Here is a 19,840-nt window from a genome sequence, read left to right on the forward strand (position 1 = left end):
GATTGGGTAGAGGACCGTTCGGTCCTCTTCCCCAATCACCCAGCACGGAAGCCCGACGGAAACAGCGGCGGTAGCGGCGCTCTCACGGCGGTAGCAGCGGCGGGAACTCGGGACGTATTAAAACGTCATGTTGCTGTTAATAGCGGTAAGCATGACGTTTTAATACGTTAGGATGTCAGTAAATAGTTAAAGTGAACCTCCAGACTAAAAATCTACTCAGCATAACTGAAAAGGCTTGGTGTTTCTTTAACAGCTTCACAGCATCAGAACTTTGTTTTTCTTGGGGCCTGAGCCCACTGATGCAGTTGTATCCGCTTCTGTCCGCTTTTCAGCATCTCTAACATTGATGTTTAACTGAAAAGTGGACACAACTGCGTTAGTGGGTTCAGGCCCTTACCCAAGCCCCATTTTTAGCTGCACAGAAGAAAACTGCCCGGGCATTTTCCCCCTGATGCTGTGCAAAGCATTATGGGATTTCTGATATTGTTCTCGTTCTGCGGGTATGGTGTCAATTTATTTATTTTTTAAATTGTGAATTTGAGATTTGAAGCCTAGCGCGGGCAGCTGGGAGGGGTGGTCAAGGACACAAGATAGTTGGAACTGTGTATCATGCTCCCGGTCACCTCCTTTCAACCAAAAAGATGGCTGCCATCATGAAATCACAAACATTTGCCTGTTCTTTTAAATTAGGGTGGCAAAGAGATTAAATTACCTATCTATTTGAATTAATATAACTAACGTAACTTAATGACAGTATGTTTGTTTAGGCTGAAGTTCCCCTTTAAGGTGATATACATCCAGAAGTGAAGTAGTTGCCTAGCGCAACCTTGTTTTAGTTGACAGTTGAAATTGTTTGCTCGTAGCAACCGCGTCAGTTATTTTACTTTTTTTTTTCTTAAAGAATGCTCCTTGTAAGGGATAAAATGGAACAGCAGCCAAAACTTTTTATAACCTCCAACTGTTGCTTTTGCAAGGCAAGCTTGTCCTTGGCACAAATTAAAAATATGATGTTGCTCACGTCTTGAAGCAACAGACATGCTTACCACACAGCATGTTTCTGCTAACTAACATCTTTCCCGCATGTGACTTTGTTACCTTTTTTTCCCCATTCATCTTCCAAGACTCCAACAGCTGTAAGATTGGCTCCTCCTTCACGTAGGAAACACACACCCCCAAGCCCTTTAAAAGAGGCTGTCTGCTCACCCAATTTCAGCTAAGGGCCTGAGCCCACTAATGCAGTTGTGTCCACTTCTGTTTACTTTTCAGCAGAACCGGGAAAAGGTCCTCCAGCACCCAAGGCTGAGATACCAAAGTGCGCCCCTCCATCCATCCCTCCCCAGACATCACACACTGATTGCTGTTAGACTAAGAGGCACCCCAGGGCCCCTAACACCTTAATCTCTCGTTATCTGGCTTGCAGTCACTGCCACGTATCCCCTTTTCTTATTTCTCTCTGCTTCAAAAACAATAGGGGAATGATAGCTGAGTGAGTTGTGCGCCCCCTCCTACACTGCGCCCCGAGGCTGGAGCCTCTCTTGCCTCTGCCTCGGCCCGGCCCTGCTTTTTGAGCATCTGTAATAGACACACCAAAAAACAGACTCATCTGCGCTAGTGTGCTCAGGCCCTAAGGAGGTGTCTTGTTTCAATGTACTTGGCTCCGAGTCATCTTGAATTCCTGGATGCTGACTGGTTAAAAGAGGTATATTTGGTTTGGTATTTGGGCGTCTCTACTCAATGCTAGTGGGGGCCATATGGTATTGTGTTTACCCCATGGTTCTCCCTGGTTGTCAGAAAGGGATTAAATGAAATTGGGAACTAGCCAAGATGGCAGTTTTTGCCAACCCCTGATGATCACCTGCCTTTTTTTAAGAAATATTTGGTGGAGGCTAGCATCCACCAGGCCCCTAGACTCTCTCCAGCCTCTAGTCAACTGCTTAGATTTGCCTTGTGAATGATCTGGCTCCACTGGCTGTGAGTGGTTTACTAATGAGGCTCCTGACCAGTACTGGGTACTCCTATCAGTGTAAAGGGTACATATCGAAAAGGGAATGCCAGGACCTGTGTGTGCCAGGCTGAAAGAAAGCCACACCCTTCTTTTGACATACTTCCAGCACAGGTGGTCGCTGTCTTCGCTGATACCAGATGCCTGAGCTTCAGCTTATTACAGGAAGGAAGCGCTCTTTCCTTCTCACATGTAGCTGACCTTTTTTTCAGAGTGACTAAACCATGTCAGAACAAGTAGCTGTTACAGCCTTGGCTGGTAGTACTACAATGAGTGGGTACTTTTTTATTTTTTTGGTGAGGCTTCTTACTTACTAGTGCTGTTTTGTTTGGCTTGTTTCTCCTCCAATTTTAGATGTTTGGTGGTGATGTGGAACATACAGGCTTTTTTTTTCAATCTACATAAAGCTACAGCTGATAAAACTGGATTATATTTTTATTTGGTCCCTATGTAGGGAAAACAGCAGACTTCAAGGGTAAAGCAAAAAAATAAATACTTACAGACTTCTAGGCCTGCATGGACAAGCAATGACAATTTTGCAAGCTCTCTTGGGCTACTTTTAACCATTTCAGAACGTGACCAATTTTCACATAGCGCTGCTCCCATTCATTCGCCAATAACTTTATTACTACTTATCACACCTAAATGATCTATATATTGTATTTTTTCAGGACAAATTAGGCTTTTAGTGTGTGATAATTTTGTTTAGTAATTACCTTATACTCTATTTAAAGGGAAAATAAGGGGAAAAATAGAAAAAAACACTATTTCCCCATATACATCCATTATAGTTTTACAATAGACAGTGCTAACTATAATGCTAGGTACACACAATGTTTTTTTCGGTAGATTTTCTCTTCTATTGATTTTCGATTGTTTTATCCGCTCGATTTCCTCCTCGATTCTCTTATCTTTTCTTATCAATTTCCATTCACTTCTATGAGAAATCGACCAGAAAAATGATTGAAAATAATATAGGACATGATGGAAATTATCTATTGAACCATCTATCTAACACAAAATTGTATGGTGTGTATCTAGCATATGTTAAACCCACAAATTGTATTTGCTTATCCATCCTGGAATGGTTATGACAACATTTAGATTATGTTCCTAGTACAATGTATAGTGACAATATTGTATTTAGAAATAAAGGTGTCTTTTTTTTTCAGTTTTTTTGCTTTCTCATTGTACACTATCGATGATTACAAGATCTTATTTGCAAAAATAATAGTAATATACCCGCATGGCATACATATTTAAAAATCCAAGTTCCAAACATTAGTTGGCCTACACATTTGAAACCTTATGGTTTGCCTTCACTAAACTTAAGCTTTCTCAGAAACCCTCAAGATCCAGACTGCTGCTTTGTTGGTGTTTCTGGGTTTTCAACCCGCCAAAACCACCCTGCATGGACTTTTATCTTCAGACTAGCTTGGTCCAAACATGATACTCACTGGGATCTACAGTTAATTCTTTAAACCTTGATTGGTCACCTATTTCAGCCCTTATATTAGATGCCTACAAAGTTATAAACCCTTAAGACCGGCTTCTTGTTCACCATTAAGTTCAATTTGTGTGGCTGTTATTGATAAGATCGTATTTAGTTTAGATCCAGCATTGCTTTGATAGGCACAAAAAATACTTATTTCATCTTTTTGTTCTAAGCCAAGAAAAGAAGTGGAGGACAATTTCCATACTTTATCAAACACCTGAAAGTGACAGTCACTTAGAAGACAATGCTGCCTTATTTGTATTTTTACGTGCTGCAAAATCTTGGGTTCTTTTAGCATCCACTACTGCCAGGCAGTTAAGGAGAGCTATAGCAGAGGCTTCTAAGTGGCAACAAAATGAGCCTCCTAGGGAATTGAGAGCGTAGTCAACAGTGTTCTCTTTCAACTTCAAGGGGCTGAAGTAGAGGGAACTTCTTTGGAGGGCACCTGTAAAGTCTTCACAGCTAATTTGGGTGCCTGGGGTAGATTGGTAAAATGGGCATCCCATAAGCCGCAATGGTAATTGTGGCTATAGCGGCATAATTAGGGGCCATGAATATCGCCGAGGGTTTTTTTGGAGGCGAAGGTGGCGCAGATATTGGTGTAAATGGTGGTGGGCAGGGGTTCACTATGGTTAGGCATCATCAGAGGGAGGGTTCAAGTGAGAATAGAATTAAGTTTAGCAATAGTAAAATATTGGTAAAAATTATTGATGTTCAACTGTCGTTTTACCCATTGCCCAATAGTAGAATATCGGTAATTTTACTGATATTCTACTAGTGGCTATCCCTGGTCCCCAAATTACCATGGCGCCCTTTTTGTTCTTCACATTTGAAGATGACGTCCTTATCTCAGCAGTGGATGTTCCAAAAGACTCCTGGAAAAGGCGTTACCGGGAATGTTATTGAGGCTTTGTCAATAGAACAGCTTGGTGAACTCTTGTTAATTTTCTGTTTCCCTCTTGGTAATGTGATCCTTCCCTGATTTTAGAAGTATTCCCAAACGATGTACAGACGTTACACTTCTGTTGGCAGAAAGTCAGTTGATTGTCTGCGCAAGTATCCTAAATCCAACATTTATTTTTTTAGTAAATAGCAGTTAGGTTAGGCTGGATTTTTTTCTTCAGTCAATCATTGTGGTGAGAGCACGGCCATAGCTAGAAATCATGGGGCCACATAGCAAAGTTTTTGCTACACCCTCCCAAAACAGTTATAAGGCACCTTTGTGTCCCTCTCCCCCACACACCCCAATTTTATGTAGCCAAAGACACCCCCCCCCCTTCCCCCAGCATTAAGTAGCAATTCAGTAACGAAAGCCAGAGGTACCCCCAGGTGGAGCAGAGAGAAGAGTCACTTTTCTATGTGTCCACGGATCCCCATATTGCTGCTGCTGGCCAGGCACACCAGGCCCTCTCGTGGTTTTGGGCCCTATAGCAGCTATTATGGCAGTTATGGTAACCCACCTCGGACAGTCATTACTGGAAAAAGGTGTTCCACTTAGATATTTATCTGTAGCCTCCAGGAACAACTATAAACTTTTGGAATTCACCTCAGTGTCTCGTCCTATCCACTATCACAGTAAAGGTGCCTGTACATCTAGCGATGTATGGGCAGATTGACCAAAAGACAGATCTCTCTCTGGTTGAATCTGATCAGAGAGATCTGTTGGCTACCCACACACCACAGGCTGTTTCCTGATCGATATCAGCATGAAATCTCTTGGAATCGGCCTCATGATGCCGCCACTGTCCCCCAAATGTTAATGTGCTCCACCCCATGCCAGTGCATTGTAACCTCACCTGCTCCCGTTGCGGTGACTCCTGGTCTTGCCTGCTGGTTCCCCTGAGTGTCGCCGTCACACCCAGCCACCACGTGGTGGCGCGTACAACACGTGGCACATGTGTGACGTCACACATGCGTATGGGAGAAGCAGTGGATGAGACTGGGAGTCACCACATCTGGAGCAGGTGAGATTACAGTGCACCGGCACCAGGGGGAGCACATTTACATTTGAAGAAACAGTAGCCAGGGGTCCATCGTGAAACCGCATGCGGTTACTGCCACGCCTTTGATCAACCACATCGAACCGAGATCTTTCCAGCATGCACGATCAATACATTCAACTGATTTTGACCCAAAATTGGTCATATTGTCCGTCGGACATGTTATTTTGTGACAACGATTTTCATCTGACTTGATAAAATTATTAAAACGGAAAGTCGATCGAGCCGCAACATCGCTAGATGTATGGCCAGTTAAACAGGAAGCATGTAGATTGTCTTAAAAAGTAACACATAGTATATAGCAATGAACACCTGACAAATATTATAGGTCTTCCCTACTACACCCCAAAGTAGCAGAACACTTTCAGGTTGTAGACACACTATGAGCACTTTCTGAGAGCTTTTCTGAGCGTTTTTTTTAAAAACACTCCCATTGACTTGCATTAAAATTGCGGTGAACACTATTTTTTGATTTTGCCACAATTTTAAAGCAAGTTAATGGGAGAATTAAATAAAAAAAACACTCAGAAAGCTCTGATGGTCAGAAAAGCTCTCAGTAAGCGCTCATAGTGTGTCTACAGCCTTAGCTGGAGCTAAGGAATATCTGAGACTGGGTCCATTCTCCTTTTTCTGAGTACATATACATATACAACTGCATCTGAATTAAGCGCTTTGAGTCCTATGGGAGAAAAGCGCTATAGAAATGTTATTGTATTGTATTGAATTGGTTGCATCCCATCTTACATCCATAAGCCCTCATACTGTGTGTCATACATGGACGGGCCCAATCACTGGCAATTGAGAATTAAAATCCACTGATAATCCCTTCAGCTTTTACACACATCCAGATGTGGAGCAATCTTTATTAGTGGAGATGAGCTGAACACGGGATTAAACTTATCAACACCCATGGCAAAGGCAAGTGCCGTTTTCTCACATGACTGGTGCCGGATTAACAGCTAAATACACTGTTGAAATATGTATAAGTCAACTGTTTTGCCTGATAAAGTATTTGTTATTCTGTTCATCTAGGCTTGCGGCTTGCCTATTGCTAGTACTCTGAGGAGGGCAGGCAGTACCCACTGCTGATTCCTGTATCAGCTTTGCAATTTTCTGCACAACACACATGCTGATTGGACTATTAATTAGTTACAGCACATTGTTGAGCCAGTGTACCAGTAAAACTGTTCATGGCGCCCAATGTAGCCAATAAATGTGCTCTTGTTTATAAAAAGGCGCCTGTTTGTAGCTGGTGAGCGTGATTCCATTTACAAAAGGGCACTGGATGTAGTTGCTATTAGAATATAACCCTAAGCTTTAACCCTACATGGTAGCACCTAACCTTAACCACCCCCATGGTGGTACCTAACCTTAACTCCACTCATGGTGGTGCCTAACCTTAATCTCCTATGGTGGTACCTAAATCTTAACCCCCTCATGGTCGTGCCTAACCTTCACCCGCCATGGTGGTGTCAAACCTTAAACTCCCCCCAGCACCTAACCTTAACACTCCCCATGGTGGTGTCTATCCCTAAACTCCCCGCCCCCCTTGCACCTAACCTTAACCAACCCCATGGTGCTGCCTAACCTTAACCACGGTATTCAGTGAAAACATTTTTGCCACCATTTTTGACTAATATAACTGGTATTTAGCATGATTATTGTAGCCTCATTTTATGTCAAAGATATAAACGGTATTCAATGAGATCATTGTAGCCGCAAAATTAAGGGCTTGTAGTGTAGAAATTAGATCCTGTATTGTAGCCAAAAACAAGTAGCTGCAAAATGAAGGAATTATAAGCAGAAATTTGGTCCTCCGTTTTAGCCGCAAATACTTCCATGATATAGCCGTAGTAAAATAAGGGGTGCCCTTTTCACCCCTTATATCCACTAATTGCAGCAAATAACATGGAAGTCTATGGCAGTGTCCTTTTTATACAGGCGGCTCTGGCACCCTTTCCAACTGATACCAATTTATATCAAAGGGAAAGGGCAAGTCTAAGGATATGACCAAGGATAGGGCCAGATCATGGTGGCCAAACAACTGGGTCATAATGACAGTTCTTCTAAGGTGTTCTGTAGGACAGTTCTTCTAAGGTGTTCTGTAGGACAGTTCTTCTAAGGTGTTCTGTAGGACAGTTCTTCTAAGGTGTTCTGTAGGACAGTTCTTCTAAGGTGTTCTGCATGCAGTGGTTAGTACCTGCCATGAGTGGTCCAAGCAAGGAGAACCAGTGAACTGCAGTGGGCTCCTGGGGGCTCAAAGCGCAACGATATGCTCATTGAGTGAAGGCCTGTCTGCTCTGATTCCACAGAAGAGCTACTGTAGCACAAATTGCTTAAAAGCTTTATTCTGGCCATGAGGGATTAATGTCAGAACACAGTGCATTGCGGCCTGCTGGATATGGGGCCCTTGATTGTCTATGTAACTAATCTGTAAATATTTATCCGTACAGTTCCATAAAATAAGTAGGTGTTGTATATATCAATAAAAATGGGAGTACACATGCTGACCCCTGTCCACTGCATAAAGAGGTTGCAATGGGCACATGAGCATCAAAACTGGACCATGAAGCAGTGGTGGAAGGTGGTCAACTGGGATGAATAACTTTTTCTTACAGAATTTAAATAGGAACTCCAGTGAAAATAATGTAATAAAAAAGTTCTTCATTTTTACAATAATTATGTATAAATGATTTAGTGTTTGCCCATTGCAAAATCTTTCCTCTCCCTCATTTACATTCTGACATTAATCACATGGTGACATTTTTACTGCTGCCAGGTGATGTCAGTGGAAGGAGATGCTGCTTGCTTTTTTGGCAGTTGGACCCAGCTGTAAACAGCTGTTATTCCCCACAATGCAATGAGGTTCACAGACAGGAAAATGACAGGACCATGGTCCTGACATCACACTGTGGGAGGGGTTTCACCACAAAATCAGCCATACAGAGCCCCCTGATCGGTTTGTGAAAAGGAAAAGATTTCTCATGGGAAAGGGGGTATCAGCTACTTATTCTGATGACGTTCAATTCTTGGTCACGGTTTCTCTTTAAAGTAGGATGAAACTATATTAACTGGGAAAAAATCCAATAAGAAATTACTTACTTAACTTACCTGCTTATCAGCCAATCCTGCTGTTTGTAGTGTTAACTGATTTAGAAGAAATGTGATGTGAAAAAAGAAAAAATATATACCTGCTGGTTTCCATCTTTACTGTTTCTCTGTGATGCTTTTTTCTTTTTTTTTTTTCAACCCAACTCAGTATCCATTTTCCCTCCCTACTGCCACAGCTTACTGTCACTCCCACAGCAAATATCACCTAGACAACAGGCTTACATCACTGTGTAAACCCATTAAATAGTTCTTCTGGCTTCCCTGTCTCAATGGATCAGAAGTGTAATGACACAGAGGACCATAATTAATCATTGACCATCCCTACTGATTCATGAACTGCCAGGTAAACCAGCAGTTTATCAATCTGCAGCTCCTGCATCTGATTATCCTCCCTGCAAGGTTTGTTTAACCCCCATCTATGCCATCTACCATGGGATTAAAAATGTGCCATTTTGTTGAATTTTATTGTTGCTGTTAGTCCCACTTTAAGACCTTTACGTGACTCATGTAATATTTCTGGGATGAACACAGTATGTTCTTTTTTTTTCCGTTATCTTCCTCTGAAAACAACCTTGTCTCTGATCATGCCCAATAAATCATAATAACACCATTTTTATAGAATAGTTTTTTTCATGGGGGAAATGTTACAGGAAGCATGCTGACTTTGATGATCTATGTTTTGTTTAGAAAACCTTCCCTTCACTTTTAAGTACCGTATTTACGCAGCTGCAGGGCTGGCCTAGATGCCAGATACAATCTGTCAGATGTTCAGCAGACACATGCCTTGTTTCAGTAGTAGTCTTGTACACAACTGTTTTGGGTTACAAACAAGACGATACAGTGATATGTTTCTTGTTATAGATTCTTAGGGCTCTTTCTGACGAATGGCTAATCGACGTGTTAAATGTGCTATTTAGCTGCCGATTGCTGGGGTCAAGTGCCCTTCCATTGCAAGATAATATGACTGAATGGGAGCGTTCATAACCACAATCGGGTCAGAGGTTGACGCACAGTGTGGTTACCCGTCCATTTAAAAAAAACTCCAGCTCCATGCAGATCAGGTACATTGTTGGTGGCTCTGCCTGTTGCTAAATTTTGAAAGTGTAGCTTCTTTCTGGCCTCTGATGTGTTGGAAGTGTGGGCCTGTGGTCTGCCCTTTTTCACAAACCTTGCCCCCAACTGTCCAAACACCAGAATAAACTTCTTGTCTAGATCTGTAATGCATCCAAGACGTAGCTGGCTAAAACTTGGAGATCCCTTACCCCCTCAAGGACAGAATTGATCAGTAAGGTCCACTTCATCTTTCTCCTTGAAACAATTACTTCCGCCATTAGGGAAACTATCCCCTTGTTTGACAACATTTGGGTCCCCTGGGTCGAATGGGCTGAACTCCATATATCATAATGGTCCTTCACACAAAGGTTTATGCATTGCTTTGGCATTTCAATGATGACTGCTCGATTTACCGTTTGTACCCTAATTGATATTCTTACCAACGTTATATGATGGTATCTATATTTGACCTTCATTTTGTAATGTTTTCACTTTGTGATATATTGTATGCTTTTTATTCGATTTACACTAAAGAGCCCTTTGTTGCATTCCATGCTTTTCAAAGTTTGCTATTATCAAGCAGTGGTATTTAGTGGACATACCATGAAGAAATTTGGATTTATTTCTAGAAATGCTGCAGTTTTGTACATATAACAAAGCAGTACATTTTGGGAAGGAGTCAATTAGACAATACTTATACAGTATAAGCATCACCTTTTTAGTTTCAAAATATCTCTTTATTGAAAGAAACAGGATAAGTAAGGGTTACAGTTTTGAATAGATAAATGTAACAATAATAAACATCATAGAAAATAGATGGCAGTAGCCATCGGCATAGTAAACTTAAAGAGAATCTGTATTGTTAAAATCGCACAAAAGTAAACATACCAGTGCGTTAGGGGACATCTCCTATTACCCTCTGTCACAATTTCGCCGCTCCTCGCCGCATTAAAAGTGGTTAAAAACAGTTTTAAAAAGTTTGTTTATAAACAAACAAAATGGCCACCAAAACAGGAAGTAGGTTGATGTACAGTATGTCCACACATAGAAAATACATCCATACACAAGCAGGCTGTATACAGCCTTCCTTTTGAATCTCAAGAGATCATTTGTGTGTTTCTTTCCCCCTGTTCTCATGCACTGAAGTTTCAGGCTGCTTGTTTCTTCCTGCAAACAGCTTTGCCCTTGTCTGTAATTCTTCAGTATGTGAAAGCCCAGCCAGCTCAGAGGACGATTTATCCAGCTTGTAAAAGATAAGAGAGAAGAGAGAAGCTGCTCTAATCTAAATAATACACAGGCAGTGTGCATAGAGGGGCATGAAAGGGGGAGTTCATAGCAGAACCACAACACTGAAGAACTTGGCAGCCTTCCAGACACAGGCCGACAAGTCTGACAGGGGAAAGATACATTGATTTATTACAGAGACAGTGATAGTATAAAGTGCTGCAGTAAGCCAGAACACATTAGAATAGCTTTTTGAACTTGTAGGATGATAAAAAACAGGATGCAATTTTTGTTACGGAGTCTCTTTAATTAAACATAGAGAGGTGAAAGTAAATAGTGAGATTAGCTCATGACCTCCACTGGTCGGGGATATATATGTGCTATGGAAAGTGGGTGTGTATGAGGGGTAAGCTATCTATGGGAGGAGTGCTGGAGGAATCCATGTTGTTAATAAAAGATCAGACAATGGAAATAAAGTGGCTTAGGTTAAGCTACAATATTAAGGGAGGGGCATTCATCTGAGTCCAGCCAAGGTGACCATGATCAGATATCATGGTTGAGTCAACACGCCTGATAACCTCTATGACTGAAAAAATTCTGGTGCGCCAATTAGCTGCTATATGAGTCTTGGCAGCGTTTAACATATGAGTAAAATTTAAAAAAATGGCGCTGATGGTTGTATACCTTTAAAAGCTGTGTGTTAAACCTTCTACATCAAGTATTGCACAAATAATATATCTATAAACACGCGCTACACACCCCAATATGGTTACAAATTTATGAACTTTTAATAGCAAATTAATAAAAATGCAGAGTTGCATGCAAGATACCGTTCCTACTTGTCTCTCACACACAAGCACACCTCATACACTCACAGAACCAATTTAATACAAATGCAGAGTTGCATGCAAGATACCGTTCCTACTTGTCTCTCACACACAAGCACACCTCATACACTCACAGAAGCAATTTAATACAAATGCAGAGTTGCATGCAATTTAAACTCCTGCTTGTCATTTTTGTATTTGTATTTGTAAAGAAATGTGAATGAAAACAGATTGTTGGTGAGGAAGATTGTTTAATATGTGTGGGCTGTGGTAGAAAAATAGGAGCAAGGTCACTTTAAATAAAACAAAGCTTGGAAAAAATTTACATAGAGGCGGAGACCACTCAGGAGTCTATATAGAGGAAAGACCAGTTGGACATTTGTAATGCCAAATCCTTCTGATGAAGACCGTCGTTTAACGGTTGAAACACGTTAAGGTTGCATGTATAGGAGTCTAAACGATCCATTGCAGATTGGGATCAATACAGCCGCATAGCGCTGCGGCAATCTGGAGAGAAAAGGATCCAACAACCTGAGAGTGGTGATGTCACCTGAACAAAGCACTGACCGGAACCAGCCGAGCGGAAGTCTAAGAAGCGGGACTCTGGGATTAACACATGACCAGGGAAACACGCGAGAGGACTGCCGGCAGAGGGAGGCAGGGTGAGGATCGGAGAAGTACTAAACTGTAAGATGCAGGATTATATTAGAAAGATCATGCGGTGAGTGTTTGGTCTTTTATAACAAGAGACTGGAATTGGAAAGTCCTCTGATATCATGAGATGATCATACTAACTGTGAGTTCGATGGTGATATTGATTAACATCAGGATTTCTATGTGGAAGCAAGCTTGATTGAATTAATTACAGAGAACTTGCATAACAGCAGAGGATTTTTTATCAGCCAAACCCTAACAGTGGGAAGACTAATACAAATACAAAAACGACAATATCTCTAAGGAAACTTTTTCTAGAAAACCCAGCATTATAGATCAGAAGGGCCCTTCTGTGAGTGTCTGGGGTGTGCTTGTGTGTGAGAGACAAGCAGGAACAGCATCATGTTTAAATTGCATGCAACTCTGCATTTTTATTAAATTGCCTCTGTGAGAGTTATGAGGTGTGCTTGTGTGCGAGAGACAAGCAGAAACGGTATCTTGCATGCAACTCTGCATTTTTATTAAATTGCTATTAAAAGTTCATAAATTTGTAACCATATTGGGGTGTGTAGCGCGTGTTTATAGCGTTTAATATATGTTGCATGAGCCGATATTCGGGGTGCCTTAGGGCTTGTTTATGACCTGAGAGGATTGCCCAAGGGTCTTTAGCTATTGGTTTATAGAGATGTCGTTGAATGGTTCCCGAACCGTTCGCCGGGGAACCCCTCACCCTGTACTACATCCGGGTCGCTATGACCCGGAGTAGTACGGCTGCGCTGGGCCGGCAGTGCTCACCCTTGATCGTGTCCCTGTTGCCTGGCACTCTCTGCACATGTGCGTGACGTCATGAGTGACGTCACGATCATGCGCAGAGAGTGCCCGGCAACAGGCACGCGATCAAAGACGCGCACCGCCGGCCCAGTGCAGTCATACTACTACGGGTCATAGCGACCTGGTTGTAGTATCGGCCCATAGAGATTCACTGGTGAACGGTTCGCCAACATCTCTATTGGTTTATGTAGGGTTCTAGAATTAAGTTGAATGACGTTGTTCCAAAAATTTGAAATTTTATGGTAAGTCTACCATATATGAAGTAGGGAGCCTGATGTGTGGGAGCCTCTAAGGCACCGGTCAGGGATTGAGTTATCAAATAAGTGGAGCTTGTGGGGAGTAAGATAAGTGTGATGGAGAAGTTGGAGAGAGACTTCAATGTGTGTGCTGTAGAGGCTCCCCTTATGCTGAATACAGATGGTTCGTTCCCGCATCCAATGCGCCGCTCGATTCCCGACAATCGATTATTCATGAACATTTCTGAGCGCATTTCGATGATTTTTAGGTCGATTATCATGTAAAGTATGGCAAATCGACCTAACGATCCATCGAACCGCGAATTGGACATGTCGGAAATAAACGAGTCGACGGGAATCGAGCCGCGCATCGACGGGAATCGAGCGCGGGAACGAACCGTGTGTATCCAGCATTAGAGAGGGTTTCTACGGCCTCTGACTAGTTATCTTGTTCAGGAGTTGAGTTAAGATCTGATTTCCACTAGCATCGCATTTTTAGAGGGCTTTACCAAGGTAAGAGGAGGTTAGAGTTAGAGGGTCGAAGCTACAAAGGTCTTGGGGTCTCCTAAAGATAACCAGAGGCCAAAATTATAAAAACAGATACTTATCTAAGGATCCCCTGTATCCTAATGAGGCTTCCCTTGCTGGACTCAGGTCTCCTGTTGCCACTTGTGGACCCTCCAGCTGATCAGGGGCCGTCCTCCTCTTGTAGCTTGAGCGTGACTGGGCTGCTGCCTAATGGATGAGCGGCTCCAGTGTACTGCTTGAAGAGGAGCGCAGTCTGACCAGATTACCAAAAAACCCTTGTCGTTAATCTTTGAGGGTCCACGCTCGGCGATGGGGGAGGACAGCGAGGAAAGCCTCGTTAGCATTAAAGCTTCCTCCAATCAGAAGGTAAGCCGCGACCCAGGAAGTACCTCCCAGGTCGCAGCTTAGCTTCCGATTGGAGGAAACTTACAGGAGACGGGCAGCAGCGGGGACAGAGGTGGGGGAGTGCACATTGAATGGCATACAGAAGGTAAATAGACAGGAGACTGGTGCTAGGCGGGTGCTATTTACCGGGGGCACAGGAGACCTTGGGGGGGGGACTAGAAGCAGCAATAGCGAGACCCAGAGGAATGTCATTATGCACAGGACATGCCTCTGTGGTCTCTTAAGATTTCAAATACCCGCCTCGGGTTCTCTTTGAAATAAAATAAATATGGCTTCCTCCATATCCTTCTTCTTACAGTTGTCCTTTAAAGTATTAGAGGCAGAGGATGAGCAGGACAGCCAGCAAATGTGCATTGTTTAAAATGAAACAAACATGGTAGCCTCCATATCCCTCTCACCTCGGGTTCCCTGTAAAAACTATGCTGCCAACCCATGGCTGCTATCAATATCTTCACGAGGCAGCTGGAATTGGGGAGTTATCCATATGGTGTTTTCTTGAAAAAGGAAAGAAGGAATCGATCAAGCAATTCTAGCCCTGCCATGTAAATAAGGAACAGTTGGCGGAATGACTGCGTCGTTACAGAAACCGTCACGTGTAGATGAAGCCTAACTCGCATTCTTTTTTTTCTAAAATGAACTGAAGAAAAAAGGGGGAAAAATCACTCTCCCATCTTTATCTTTGATATCTGAATAATCTTAATTGGAACAATTTGTTTGAAACGCATTCAGCACATTTTACATGTAAAATAAAAGGTGTCCTTGCATTAGAAGAATCTTGCGTTCCTGCCAGTAAATTATATTCAGCTTTTCTGGCATTCTCTCTGTGCCTCCAGCTCTTTCTAATACTTAGCAGTAATTGCTTTGCAGACGCTGTATTGGTAATTTAAGGCCCCAATTCACACTCGCGCCTTTTTTTGTTTATGTTTTTAGCATATTTTTGTGGAATGTATCATAATATGCAATGCATAACATTTTGTGTATTGCGCAGAAACCATTTATGTGTTTTTTTGTTATTATCTGGCTGGCTGTGTTTGAAAACCGTCTTCTAGTGCCAGAGATGGATGCTGCTTGCCTGAGAGGAACACTGTTCAGTGTGCCATGCAAACTCCTTTTTCCATCCCATCATCCTCCATATGAGGTAGTCAGGGAGGAGGGGTCTCCAGATCGACTTTATTTGTGAGAACAGAGTTGATTACCTGGCTCTACCCTCCTTCTCCCTCTGCTGCTGAGAGCTAAACACTTTGTGGCCAGTGCCGCAGCTGCAGCTCAGCAGAGTTCTATCATTTTCCTGATCATTCCTCTCTGCTCAAGCAATGTAGGCCTCAGACAGTGAGCCCAATAAACTCATACTTCCTGTTGTGGGTATTTTTCTACGTCCATTGCAGAGATAGGAATACAGTAGAGTCCAGATTAACCAGACCCTTCTTACAGCTGCTGTTATGCTACATACTCCGTACTGCTCCCGATGTATGTCACATGTTAGGGAACACACATCGGGAGGCTACGGAGGACGCTACATCACAGCTGTCAGCTGTAAGGAGAGAAGAGGATGGCATCTGGAGCTCTGGTATGTAAAGCAGACGTAACCCTTAAAGATAACCTGTAACGAAAAAAACCCTCTGGGGGATACTTACCTCGGGAGAGGAAGCCTCTGGATCCTAACGAAGCTTCCCTCGTCCTCCTCCGTCTCTCCGTACAAGTGCCGGGAACCCCCGAACAGCGGCAAGGTAAATTTTTACCTACCGTGATCCTGCTCAGCTCTTCATTCGGGCGAAGGCGGAAATAGCCAAGCTCGATCGTATCCGCTCTACTGCGCAGGAACGCGTCCTTTGCGCCTGCGCAGTAGAGTAGATCAATCAGACTCGGCTATTTCCACCTTAGCCCGAACGACGAGCCACTAGTGCGCCTGCGCAAGATCGCGGTAGGTAAATATTGCCTGCGCTGTCGCTTGTCAGGTTTGTCGAGGGACTTTCGGGGAAGCCGGCGCTGGATTCCCCCAAGCTACAGAGGACAGGGAGGCCTCATTGGGACCCTGAGGTTTTCCCCTCCCGAGGTAAGTATCCCCCCAAAGGGATTTTTTTTTTTATTACAGAGTCTCTTTAAGTGCCAAAGGAAGTGTGAAATGTTGGACAGAATCATGAACTGTACATGAAATGTTATTTTCAGAGTTTGCAGGAAGCATTCTGGCACTGGCAGTCCTCATCATGAGCCAGGGACAACACACCCTGCCCATCAAAGTGAAATGACTATTTTATTTAGATATAGAGAACAGAGCTGTCCAACAAGGGCCAGGGTTCTCATATGTTTATGGGACTGAATCAGGAAAGGTGCGGTTCATCATTTAGAACACATTTCTCCATTTCTCTGTCCATCCTAAACACTGGCATGGATATGGTCCTTGAGGACTGGAGTTGGACAGCCCTGATATACAGCATTGATGAAAGGAGATTAAAGGGAATGTCCAAGCAAAATAAAAAAATGAGTTTCACTTACCTGGGGCTTCTACCAGCCCCATGCAGCCATCCTGTGCCCTCCTAGTCACTCACTGCTGCTCCAGTCCCCCGCTGGCAGCTCGCCGACCTCGGAGGTCGGCGGGACGCATTGCGTACATTTTTACGCATTCCCGCTAGTCCAGGAACATTAACACATATATTTTTACGCATTAGTGGTTCAATGCGTAATGTTCCTGGACTAGCGGGAATGCGTAAAAATGTACGCAATGCGTCCCGCCGACCTCCGAGGTCGGCAAGCTGCCGGCGGGGGACTGGAGCAGCAGTGAGTGACTACAAGGGCACAGGATGGCTGCATGGGGCTGGTAGAACCCCCAGGTAAGTGAAACTCATTTTTTTTATTTTGCTTGAACCTTCCTTTTAAGAGTAAGGCTGAGTGCCCACTTATGACTGCAAAATTGCTCTCAAAATGCTGAGAGTGATTTTGCAACTTAAAGCACATCTAAACCCAGGACTTTCTCTCTGCTGTAAACGATAAGCAGCAGCATAATAACCTTTACAGAAAAAAACATTTCCTTGGTACAGCTTATAGAGCTCCTTACAGTTGTTGCAGTGTAGTTAGTTCCTGGTTTGCTGTGAGCACAGAAAGGGTTAAACTCCTGTGTTTCCATATAGCTTGTCTGGACAGCACAACCCCCACACATATCAGACAGAGATGACCGCTCAAATTATAGTGGTTCATTGCAATGGCAGGCGGCGGGAGCGAGCGCAGGAGCATACGCAATGGCGCGCACCGCGCAGTGGCAGCAGCACAACCTATCTGGATGGATATATTCGTCCAGATAGGCTTAAGTGGTTAAAAATGAGCGATTCCAGAGCTATTTAGAGGAAAGCAATTTTGGACCATCACTTTCCTCTATTAAATCGGTCCAAAAATGCTGCAGGTTCCACACTAGCGCTTTTGAAACTACCTGCAATCGCCTATAATTCCAAATTGCAGCATAAAGCGCTTAAGTGGGCCATAGCCCTAGAAGTGTTTGATATAGGATTATGTATCTTGATATTACATAAGCTATTGCTGGAGTTCTTCATGTTTGTCAAACCTTGTTCTCTGTAATGTTTTGAGAAGCAAAGCTCTGTCCTGTCCATGTTTTCCTGCACAGAACTTTCCCAGCGTTCAAAGCTGATACATTTGCTCTGCCAGCAGGAACACCTCACATTACGGATTGCAGAGAACTGGAATTGGGACGACAATATAAAAATTATTAAAATCTAAAGGCCAGCTTACAATTTGTACCGGTTGCCAATTCTGAAATCAAATCTGCCGTGCATGTGCTGGAGGCGGCCATCTGCATCTGACACTTCTCTAAAATAACAAGCAAATCTAATCATCGCCTTTATGAGGTGAAATTAGATGTGTCACAGAGTAATTAGCACCTCTTTCATTCCTAAAATAAAGAAATGTTAAGGCAGCAGGAAAAAAGCAGGAACTGGGATTTATACTTGTCAAAGGGCTTGCATAGTGGTGTAATTCATTCTTCCTGCACCTGAGGTAAAATGCATGGGCAATTACACTTCTGACAACACTGCAACAAATGTTAAAGGGGATTTCTACCCAGCGCTGTACAGTGGTGTGTGTGGAGGCAAGTGCTGCTATGCCAGTCATACTAACCAAAGAAGAAGTCATTGCTGGGACCATTCTATATAGATCAGTGTTCTGGTCTACCACATGTTATTCCTGACTTCTCTGCTGATGCTCTGCCTCTAATACTTTAAGTCAATCATCCAAAGTGAGCGTGTAGAATAGATTATTTGACTCTGGTGTGACTCCATTCGCTGCATAGTTGTTGCAGGTGTGACCCAAAAGCAACTAAAGCCAAAAGCTTTAAGGCAACTGGCGTTGTTAAAAATGAGCATAAAGATGGCAGCCTCCATGTTCCTCTCACTTCAGATTCCATTTTAAATGTGAAGTGAAACAGACAAAGCCCAGGCTCTGTCTTAATGATTCAGGGGGGGGGGGGGGGGGGGTCTTAAAGTTAAATACTTACCCTGTCTGCATGAATTATGACAGATTAGTTATCACGTCGCGCCCCTCAGAATTGTGGCCATGGTTTGTTTTTTTTTCAAATCTCTGCCAATGCTTTGGCCACCCTTATCTACTTTGCTAAAGCCCACCCCCAGCTCGGCTGCTATGGCCCAATTGGTGGCTGCCGATCTGGGGGCGGCCCGCAGCAACACAGGTGGAGGTTTCCGAAGAGCTGTGACAGACTTCAGAAACATGGACGCGACTGCGTTCCCAAGGATGCAGAGCATCACTTGTGTTTCAATTATGTTGGATCAGGTAAGTAAATAACCCTGAAACAGAGCCTGACATGATGGTACTCTTTAAGTCACTCTCAGTGGCTGCCACAGAACAGCATGCTGAGATTCCAGCAGTGTGGCTGCACAGATGGTCTCCACATGAATGTGTTTGTCTAGCACACCAACAGTCACCTCATGTGAGGGCATTAGGGGGATCTCTAGTCATTTCATGTCATGGCACTAGGTAGAGCTCTAGTCACTTAATGTCATGGCACTAAGTAAAGCTCTAATCAACTTATGTTATGGCACTAGGTAGAGCTCTAGTCTCCTCATGTTATGGCACTAGGTAAAGCTCTAGTCTCCTCATGTTATGGCACTAGGTAGAGCTCTAGTCTCCTCATGTTATGGCACTAGGTAAAGCTCTAATCACCTCATGTTATGGCACTAGGTAAAGCTCTAGTCTCCTCATGTTATGGCACTAGGTAAAGCTCTAGTCTCCTCATGTTATGGCACTAGGTAAAGCTCTAGTCTCCTCATGTTATGGCACTAGGTAAAGCTCTAGTCTCCTCATGTTATGGCACTAGGTAAAGCTCTAGTCTCCTCATGTTATGGCACTAGGTAAAGCTCTAGTCACTTCATGTCATGGCACTAGGTGGAGCTCTTAAACCTCTAACCTAAGGACATCCCCAGTGTCTAATTTTAACCCCCTCTTGTACCTAACAT

General features: G+C 43.3%; 1 protein-coding gene across 6 annotated transcripts in view; it reads left to right on the top strand.

Annotated features, from left to right (window-relative positions):
* The window catches only part of KANK4 (KN motif and ankyrin repeat domains 4), a 267,015-nt gene that overhangs the window by 99,900 nt on the left and 147,275 nt on the right, over positions 1-19,840 (top strand). The gene's annotated exons all lie outside the window — the stretch shown is intronic.

This window comes from Hyperolius riggenbachi, chromosome 6 (genome assembly GCF_040937935.1).
Source record: "Hyperolius riggenbachi isolate aHypRig1 chromosome 6, aHypRig1.pri, whole genome shotgun sequence".
In the NCBI taxonomy this organism is placed as follows: Eukaryota; Metazoa; Chordata; class Amphibia; order Anura; family Hyperoliidae; genus Hyperolius; species Hyperolius riggenbachi.